The sequence below is a fragment of the Zootoca vivipara genome, chromosome 4, assembly GCF_963506605.1.
Source record: "Zootoca vivipara chromosome 4, rZooViv1.1, whole genome shotgun sequence".
NCBI lineage: Eukaryota > Metazoa > Chordata > Lepidosauria > Squamata > Lacertidae > Zootoca > Zootoca vivipara.
This window is the reverse complement of record NC_083279.1, coordinates 31292720-31302147: the sequence shown is the minus strand read 5'-3', so window position 1 is coordinate 31302147 and position 9428 is coordinate 31292720. Positions and strand designations below refer to the sequence as shown.

Genomic DNA, 9428 nt, shown 5'->3' with positions numbered 1-9428 from the left:
CAGCGATCCGAGCTGTGAGCTGAGCGCCCGTCGCCTTCTGCAAACCGGACCCGTTTCGACGGCTGTGTGAGCAAGCTGTGGGAGGAGAATCGCTGGCTGGGAGGAAGGAGGAGCCGGAGGCTGGCTCAGGCTAGCGAGCGAGCAGGGTAGCTTTGCCTTGGAGAGGAATGGCTGAGGGTTTGGGACGGGACGGGGGAGGAGCTGCAGGAAAGGGTGTTTCCTGGCACGGTTTCCTTGTTTGAGTGACTCAGACAGGAAACTCCCTGCTTCGTGCGGCCCTGGGAAAAGGAAAGCGGCCCTGGCAAGGACCCCTCCGCCGACGCAGAGGCACCTTCTCGCCGTTGCGCTCGAGGGGGGAAGCGGCGCCCCAGGGAGAGCAGTGCGGGGGGCTCCGCGGGCTTCAAGCGGAGGTAAGCCGCGGGCCTTTTTCTCCCTTGGAGGCTGCGCGAGAGAAACTTTCCTTGAGGCGCGCCCTTATCCGCCCGGCCCCGGGGAGGAAATTGCCCTCTGCGAAGCTGCTGCTCTTTTCCTCTCTTGCAACAAAATGCCGGGCATTGAGAGCTTCGGCTGCATGCGAGAGACCCGAGCCCTCCTTGCCCTGCTATACAGTATGGCCTAACCTGGAGGGGCGGACGGCTGTTTCTGCCTGTGGATTTTGGGGCGGGCCTCGGCGCTTCAATCCAAACTTCCTTGGAAGTTTCGCTGCCTGTGAAGCGTCCCAGTTTCTGTCCCCCGAGCCTCGCCTCATTTTGGAAGGAGACCGAGGGCCGGAGCAGCCAAGGGGGTGGGAGGAAGCCCGGGGTGGGGTTGGGGAGGTCAAGGCTCGGTTCAGTGGCGGGCTTTTGTGGGGGTCGTTTTGCTGCCCGTGGTGAGCAGCGGCCTCAGGCAGCTTGATAAGGTTGTGGGGAAGGTGTAAAAACAGGAATTTGAAAAGCACCTCCGCGCACCAGCTCTCCTAACGTGCGCGCAAGATCTCCCTGCATCGCTTGGTAAACACTCAAAACGCTCAAGGTAGCATGTTCGCCCTCCACAACTTGACCTGAGATAAATTTCATTGTGGAGTCGTATAGCTTGCTCTGTATGCAGAAGATCCGAGTTTTAAGTCTCTTAATTTGGCAGAAAACGCCACCCTTTGGTCCCACACTTCAGCATTGTAAAGAAGCCCAGACAAATTGCCAGCCTGCCCACCCACATATGTTTTGTTAGGCGTTTGTGGGGTGACCAGAGAGAGAGTGAGACCAGCCCTCTATTTTGAGAAATTTCACAGAAAGCTTGGGGAAACTTGAAGGTATCATAACTTGCTAAGAGACTAGGGTAATTTGAAGGAGACTTTGGATATGACACACATTGAAAGGGTGAGAAAGTTAATCTTTGGTAGCACCCCTTAGTCCAGGGGTGTCAAACTCAAATTCATCGGGGGCCGCATCAGCAGTTTGGTCACCCTCAAAGGGCCGGTTGTATCTGTAGGACTATGTGTCCACTCTTTATTATCATAAATTATTGTCACTGCATTCAATTATTACTGTTTTTTTGTAATAATGTCAGTAATAACTAGCTCTGAAAGCAGAAACATAGTCAGAATAATGGCAAGTAGATATTCAAATGTACAATTATTGTACAATTTATTGAAAAATGATTTTTGGTAACTGCACTGGGTGGTGGAGGCTCGCTAGGGTTTCATGCAGGAGCTTTGCAGAGCTACTGGTACCTGGAGATGCTGGGGTCCTTCTACATGCAGCTCCACGCGGCGCTGCTGGGTGCTTTGTCTGTGCTTCAGCAGCAGCAGCAGCAACAGCAGCAGCAGCAGCCGTTTCCAGGCGCCGAGCCGTGGCAGGAGGAGGACGATTCAAAGTGCTACAGAGCACTGCTGCGTCCCAGAGGCTCGGCACTCTCCGTGCGGCGCTGCTGGGCGCTGACCCGGCAAGCTGCCTCCTCCTTCTCCTGCTGTGGCTCGGGGCGCTCCACGCAGCGCCTTTCTAACACCCCCAGGACCCAGCTGTTTGTCGGCGCTTTGTCGGCGCGGCGCTTCAGCAGCAAGGTCCCGCTGCTGGGTCCCGCTGGCTGGGGCGCTCGGCGGGCCACATGACGAGGTCTGGCGGGCCGGATTTGGCCCCCGGGCCTTGTGTTTGACACCCGTGCCTTAGTCTGAAAGGTAATGGAGTTTGACTACCATAATCCATTGCAGACCTACTCAGAAGTTAATGGGACTTGTTTTGGAGTAAACATGCATAGAGGAAAGCAGCTGTCATTAAATAGCAACTAATCATTAAAAACAATGAACTTGTTTTAAATTGGCCAGACCTAAGACTGGCAGGCTTTTCCAGAAATATGCGCCTTTCTCTTGTAGTTTTGTGAATTTCTGCAGTAAGCAGTTTATATAGTGTAGGTTTCAGGTGTTCCAAAATCAGTGTCTTTCACTGAGAGGCACTCACATTTCAGTACCCTAACACAAAAGTTGAACTTGCAAAACACTGAAATATGACACGGGGTGTTGGAATACTTGCATTTTAGGCTGATTTTAGTAGCCTCAATTCTAGGGATGGGTTCAGGCATTCAGGCATAACACTACATTATGAACCCTTTGGTTGGGTTTTGGGGTAGTGAACATAATTTACATTAATGGTCTTCTGGCCACAGCATTATGCAAAATTATGAGTTTGACCAAACTGCGGGAGGCAGTGCAAGACAGGAGTGCCTGGCGTGCTATGGTCCATGGGGTCACGAAGAGTCGGACACGACTAAACAACAACAATGAACCCTTTGGTTGGGTTTTGGGGTAGTGAACATAATTTACATTAATGGTCTTCTGGCCACAGCATTATGCAAAATTATTTTACTCTTCCCAGTGTTTTCTATATTTAGGATACTGTGATTCACATATTTTTCACATGGTCATTGAGGAATGGAGATCAAGAACAGGTGTCCTGTGTACAAACAATTTAATTAACACACTACACAAATTCTCTTAACTCACACCTGTTAATGTTTTGCTGTTTTAAGCAATCTCTTTAGATGCCAATGAACCTTCTTGCTTTTATTTTTTTCATTTTCACATTTTACAAATATTTTAAAAACAATTATTTACAGAACCAGTTTACTTTCCCTTCGACTCCCCTCCCATCCTTTCTGCAGTTATTTATTTTATATCTTTTTATTACTGCATATCCAATTCAAATCTTTTTACCAATTTTCTCTTGTCTATCTCTTACTGCACATGTTTATATCAGTCCTGCTAATGTTTTGATCTGTTTACAATGCATCTTCAGATAATCAATAAATTTCCCCCACTCTATTTTAAAAAGTCTTCTTGGTTTCTTATTCTTCCGGTAGGTTTCGCCATTTTTGCGTACTCCCATTAGTTTTCATTGCTAATCTTGTCAGAACTGTTTTGAACTTTCTTGCTTTTAAATGGGATGTGCCGCTGTGGAATGTTGTTGTTTAGTCGTTTAGACGTGTCCGACTCTTCGTGACCCCATGGACCAGAGCACGCCAGGCACTCCTGTCTTCCACTGCCTCCCGCAGTTTGGTCAAACTCATGTTTGTAGCTTCGAGAACACTGTCCAACCATCTTGTCCTCTGTCGTCCCCTTCTCCTAGTGCCCTCAATCTTTCCCAACATCAGGGTCTTTTCCAAGGATTCTTCTCTTCTCATGAGGTGGCCAAAGTAGGCTTTGGCCGCTGTGGAATACAAGATGCTAGAATAGAATCTGGCTTTCACTCTGATTCAGTAGGGCTGCTCTTACAATATGATTTTTTTTTATTCATTAATGAAGTCCACGTTTGTACTGCAAGGGATTCTCAAGAGAATATTGAAGAATCAAACTTAAGTAGCCCAGAGTATTCCAGTTAAATGCTGATAATGTAGTTGGACAAAAAAGGAGCCGAAGAAAATATTCTAATGGAATATAAAAATTGAACCCAACCTTAGTCTCATGTAGCTTGGAAGGGACATGGTTGTAAAAAGGAATTCAGGAGCATTTGTCATGTTCTCGTCTTCCATCCCTCAAGGTCCAACATATAGCCATGAATACGTGAGAGCTTCCTGAAAGTGACTACCAGGAATACCTTCTGTTTTCCTGCTATTCACGTAAGGGGTTCTATAGAGTGGTCACACTAAGAGGATAGGGCTATGGATGACTCAGTGACTGTTCTTTCACTGGCGAAGGCAGTAGACCTCTGAATTGGGAACTCACAGTTGGGGAGAGCGCATGTTGCACTCAGGCCCTGGTTGCAGGCTTTCCATAGGCATCTGGTTGACCACTGTAAGAACAGGACTAAATGGAACTTGGGCCTCATCCAGCTGCACTTTACTTGTGTTTTAAAGATCTAGCTCTCAGTGGGATCTAAACTTTTTTGTCTGCACAACTCTAGGCTGTAGGCTAGCTCTTACATAGCACAATGCCCTCTCTTGTTTGTGGGGCATCCATTCATGTCAGTCTACCTGCACTCTTTAACATGGTTGGATATCTCTGCAAGATGACTTAAGGAAGAATAAGGTGTTTGGCATAATACAGATACCAGGGTATTTAGCATTTATTTGGGTATTAGAAGTGAAAACCAGTGTGATAGATTGTAGGAAGCTGATAAGCATGCACATACATGATGTGACTAGTGGATGTGTTGCAGCTTACATGGACTCCTTTAACTAATATAGAAACAAGAAGTTTTGGGGTGTAGATTTAGCCACTGTGCGCATGCACTGTACTCGGTTGGAATTATTGGTGGTTTGGTGGCTTTTCTTCCACACCTGTGTTTTCTTCAGATCAGAGGTAGCTAATGTGGTGCCCTCTTATCAACCTTAGCCAGTATGGCCAATGGTTTGAGATGATGGGAGTTGTATTCCAGCAACATCTGAAAGGCACTACGTTAGCTAACCCCGGTTAAAATAGTGATAGGGAAACGTCCCATGAGGAAAGAAATAGTGGAATATTACATGCAGTTTTTGCAGTGTACACTGTAGTTTTCATTTTCCTCAGGGTCCCCCTCTGCTACTCAAGATTTTTGTCTCCAAGCTTCCATAGACCTCTCTTGGTTTCTTCCAGTACATTCCAACTCGGTAATTTTAAGGTTCTCTGAATGGATTCACTGCATCTGTCCTTGGAGAGGAATTTTCTGAGCAGAAGTGAAAGAGAGGAAGTTGTGCAGATGGTGCTTCATGCATGGAGTAGCTATTTTTTGCATTTCTCTTAAGCTGCATATGAAATTTGCATGTGAAAAAGGAATCTTCATCTAAAGATCTTAGATGTGCAAGTTATGTGGCCGGTTTTAGCCAGCTGTAAATATCCTTTGTGGGACGCGGGTGGCGCTGTGGGTTAAACCACTGAGCCTAGGGCTTGCCGATCAGAAGGTTGGCGGTTGCTTGGTCCCTGCTCCTGCCAACCTAGCAGTTCGAAAGCATGTCAAAGTGCAAGTAGATAAATAGGTACCGCCTACCGCGGGAAGGTAAACGGCGTTTCTGTGCGCTGCTCTGGTTTCACCAGAAGTGGCTTACTCATGCTGGCCACATGACCAGGAAGCTGTACGCCGGCTCCCTCGGCCAATAATGCGAGATGAGCGCCGCAACCCCAGAGTCGGTCACGACTGGACCTAATGGTCAGGGTTCCCTTTACCTTTACCAAATATCCTTTGTACAAGATAACTAACTGTGTGCAGAACTGCATGGCAGTTATTTCATAGAATCAGAGTTGCAAGGAACATCAAGAGTCCAACCCTCTGATGGTTCAGGTGATCTGCTACTCGTCACATATTGAGGCTTTTGCTCTTAGGGTTTCTTGCTCGTTTCTGTTGAGAAGTTTCAGCTTTGTTGGGACCATAATTGCCTTCATTATGGTGGAAATAAACTTTTCAGGGAGTCTTGAGAACTTGTTTATAGTTTTTTAAAAATGCTTCCAGAAGAGAACTCAACATGTTTATATATACATGGCAAATCTTATTGCGGTATTCTTCTGTGGTGCCTTTTTATTTGTTTAAAACATTTAGGTCCCTTCTTTCCCAACTAAGTTTTTCAGGTTTGTTTACAACAATAAAAAAGCACTATAAAACAATTTATGATGGACTTAAAACATCACAGCCAAAAGGCCACAGTAACAAATATTAAATTAAAAATATATAAAAAACCTCCAGAATAATCACGTTTTCAGTGGAAGGTGGGCAGTGATGGAGCTGTCTTCAGGAAGAACATTTTACAGCCTTGAGTTGAACTATTTGTGAATTATATATGCAGTTTTGTTGCATGCTAGAGTAGGGACAAAGTACCCTGTCCCTCCTTTCTGCAGTTTCTTCTGTTTCTGTGCTGGGCCAGGAGGGGAACACTTTGCCTCATCCACCCACAGCTTAGAAACCTGAATAAGCTAAAAAATACTGAATAGGTCTGCAATGTAGACAAGGCGTAGCTATGTGACAATCTGCTGATTTCTTTCTTTTTTTGAATCACAGTATTTTGTGCTGATGAGCGCTCTTCCCGTTGTTTCTCTGTCAGTCAAATGCTGGTTTTTCTTGCTTGCTTAGAGTTAAAATAAGGAAGTGTAAGATGTATGCACATCTCTTAAAGAGAAACTACAAAAGGTTTGTTCTGTTCACCCCACTTCAAATCTATATGCCCAGACAAACCAAAGAGAAAATCCATAGTGGTCTTGGTAATACAAGACACGCTTCTGACTACAGTATGTTTAAATGAGGCATGCAAGAATAAATTGACTTTAAAACCAATTGATAATTTAGTGAAGGCTGCAGTCCTAACCCCATTTACCAGAGTAAGATCCATTGAATCCCATAGGACTTCTTTATAAGTACAGTGGTGCCTCGACTTACAAATTTTATCCGTTCCGAAGGCACCTTTGTAGGTCGAAAAATTCGTAAGTCGAAAAGCGCCATTGGAAACGTGATTTCCCATAGGAATGCATTGGAAACGGAAAAATCCGTAAGTAAAAAAAACCCTATCTAAAACCGCCACAGTTTTCGTTCGGATGTCGAGCGATTTGGTTGTCGAGTTGTTCGTATGTCGAGGTGCCACTGTAGATATGGTTAGTGTTGAGCTATAAATGACTTTGAAGCAGATTTGGTCCCACTTGAAGTCAAGTACTGTATAGCACAATATTATAGAGGCTTTGCTTCAGATATTTATAATAACGTGTATCTTGGACCATTTCCACTTTGCCATTAGAAAAGGGAGCAGGGATCAAGCTGGTCATTGAACTTCAAGCAGAAAACTATGATGGAAACATGGATACCAAGTTTAGTTGGTTATATCAGTCTTTAGTTGGTGATCTCAGACTACCGTATATTGATAACCCCAGTATAGTTTCCTCACAACTTTCCCTAACCATCATTGAAAAATAATGGAGATAATTTGATCTGGAGTTTGAAATTGAAACACAGAATGGAATGCTGATGAGTATGCACACATGTTTTCATTCTGTTATCTCTCTCTTCCAAACAGTTACTGAATTAGTGTGTTTTGTTTTTTCATCCCCATTTTAAAAATGGGGGTAGGGCAGTCACGGACAATTGTGCCCTAAAAATGCTTACAAAATTAAATTCTGATCAGTATTTACCTGAAAGCAACACCCAAGATTAAAAAAGTTGCTTGGTGAGTTAAAATTTTGCCTGTTGACTTAAAATTGAATTTGTTCTAATATAGAAACAGCCAGGGTACTGGTCTACATCTTGCCAATGAAACAACAACAATAGCTCTCACTGGCTGAATTTGTACATATATTGAGAGTTGATGATGATGATGATGAATAGGTGCTGTTTTTCTACGACTAGCGGCGGCCTTTGTTTTTCTTCCAGTATAGGAAGAAAAAGTATAGGCAAAACTGCCTATAAGTAAATATAGCCAAAATTGCCTATAAGTATAGGCAAACCATTTGAAAGTGAGTCACTATTTCTGAATTACCGTAGTGAGTTTATGCAGTTTGTAGGTTACCAGTAACCACGCTGACTAAATTTAGCCCTGCTTACTCAGTGACAGAGCTGAAGAGTCATGTCAGGGTATAATGGCACAATATTGAATGCTGGCGATGAAAGGATGCTGCAGAGGCTATAGTAAAGTAGAAATCAGGTCGCTAGGTTTGTCATTGCAAGAGGCTTAAGAAATCATTCACCGTGCACAGTTTGGCAACATAACCGGTAAGAAGCCATGATGTGGGAATTGTAGAAGGATTTAAGTTGAGCCAAGACACTCCAGAACTTAATTTGAGAATTCCTTTGCAGTTCCAGGAATCAGCAGTGAGATGGGAATTATGTAGCAGTGGGTCTCCTGCATCAGAAGGGGATTGGGTTGGATGACCTTTGAGGTCACTACCAATTCTAAGAATAACAATAAATGAGGAACTGCAGCAGATCCCACCACATCTGCATTTCCAGGTCAAAGGCTGTTGACTTGGAAGCAGACTTCTGGTCACCTGGGAATTAAATACTGGGTTCTTTTAGCTGGACCAGGGATGGGGAACATTTTTCAGCCCAGGGACCACATTCACTCATGAATAATCTTCTGGGGGCCACATTTCAGTGGTGGGGCAGGGTCAGAGGGGCTACTAGGTTTTATCCACCTATAGACCCCTCTCCAGCCTCTTTTCAAGGAAGCAAGAGGCTGTGTAATGATACATTTATAGTGAGGAGCATCACTTTTAAAGGGTGTGGCTTGGGGAAGAGTTTCCTCCTCCCCTGAGATAGACAGTATGTGATAGATAGAAGCAAGGACCTTGCAATTGTTTGTTGTTGTGATAGCTACTAATGTTATGACTTTTGCCTGTCATCTTCGGTGAATTTTTCTTCCGAACGTTTCCCCACATGTGGTAAACTTATGAGTGAAAGCTCCCCAGGATGTGGTACTCTTCACATCTCAGTCGTTCTTTACGAGTGTGATGGGCTGAAGTTATATCATGTTGACTGTTCTCTGTGAAACACGAAAGCAAGGACAGCCTTTTAAGTATGCCCACAGGAGCCACTGCATTTTATTTATTTGGTTATTTATTTTACAAGACTGCAGAGGAAGGAAGGAGGCCTGTATTTCTATGCTGGTTGTGGAAGATGGGGCTACACTCCTCTAGTATCTCACACGGTTTTATGCTTCTGTTTCAGTGTATCTGAAGAAGTGTGCATGCACATGAAAGCTCATACCAAAATAAAAACTTAGTTGGTCTTTAAGGTGCTACTGAAGGATTTTTTTTGGTTTTATGCTTGATACAGAGGAGAGATTGAATGCTTCATCCTTCTCCACCAACCTACTCACTTGCGGGCAGTGAATTCCTCTTTGCCTGTGGCTTCCAGTCTAATGCTTAAACCCAAAAGGAACTGGATCCCATAATTTCCTTTTTTGCACACACCAGGCACCTTTATGTCCAGAATAGGGGGGGGGGGGTTGCCTATCCTGCAGGCCACATCTGACATCTCTGAGAGGGTTTTTTATGCCCCTTTTTAGTACCG

At 44.5% G+C, this 9428-nt stretch overlaps 1 protein-coding gene across 2 annotated transcripts in view; it reads left to right on the top strand.

Annotated features, from left to right (window-relative positions):
- Positions 1-234: 234 nt before the first annotated feature.
- CYFIP1 (cytoplasmic FMR1 interacting protein 1) overlaps positions 235-9428 on the top strand; it is a 61654-nt gene continuing 52460 nt past the window's right edge. For both annotated transcript variants that reach the window (XM_035116313.2, XM_035116314.2), the window contains exon 1: positions 235-410. The gene's annotated coding sequence lies outside the window, so the exon portion shown is untranslated. The remainder of the gene's footprint in view (positions 411-9428) is intronic.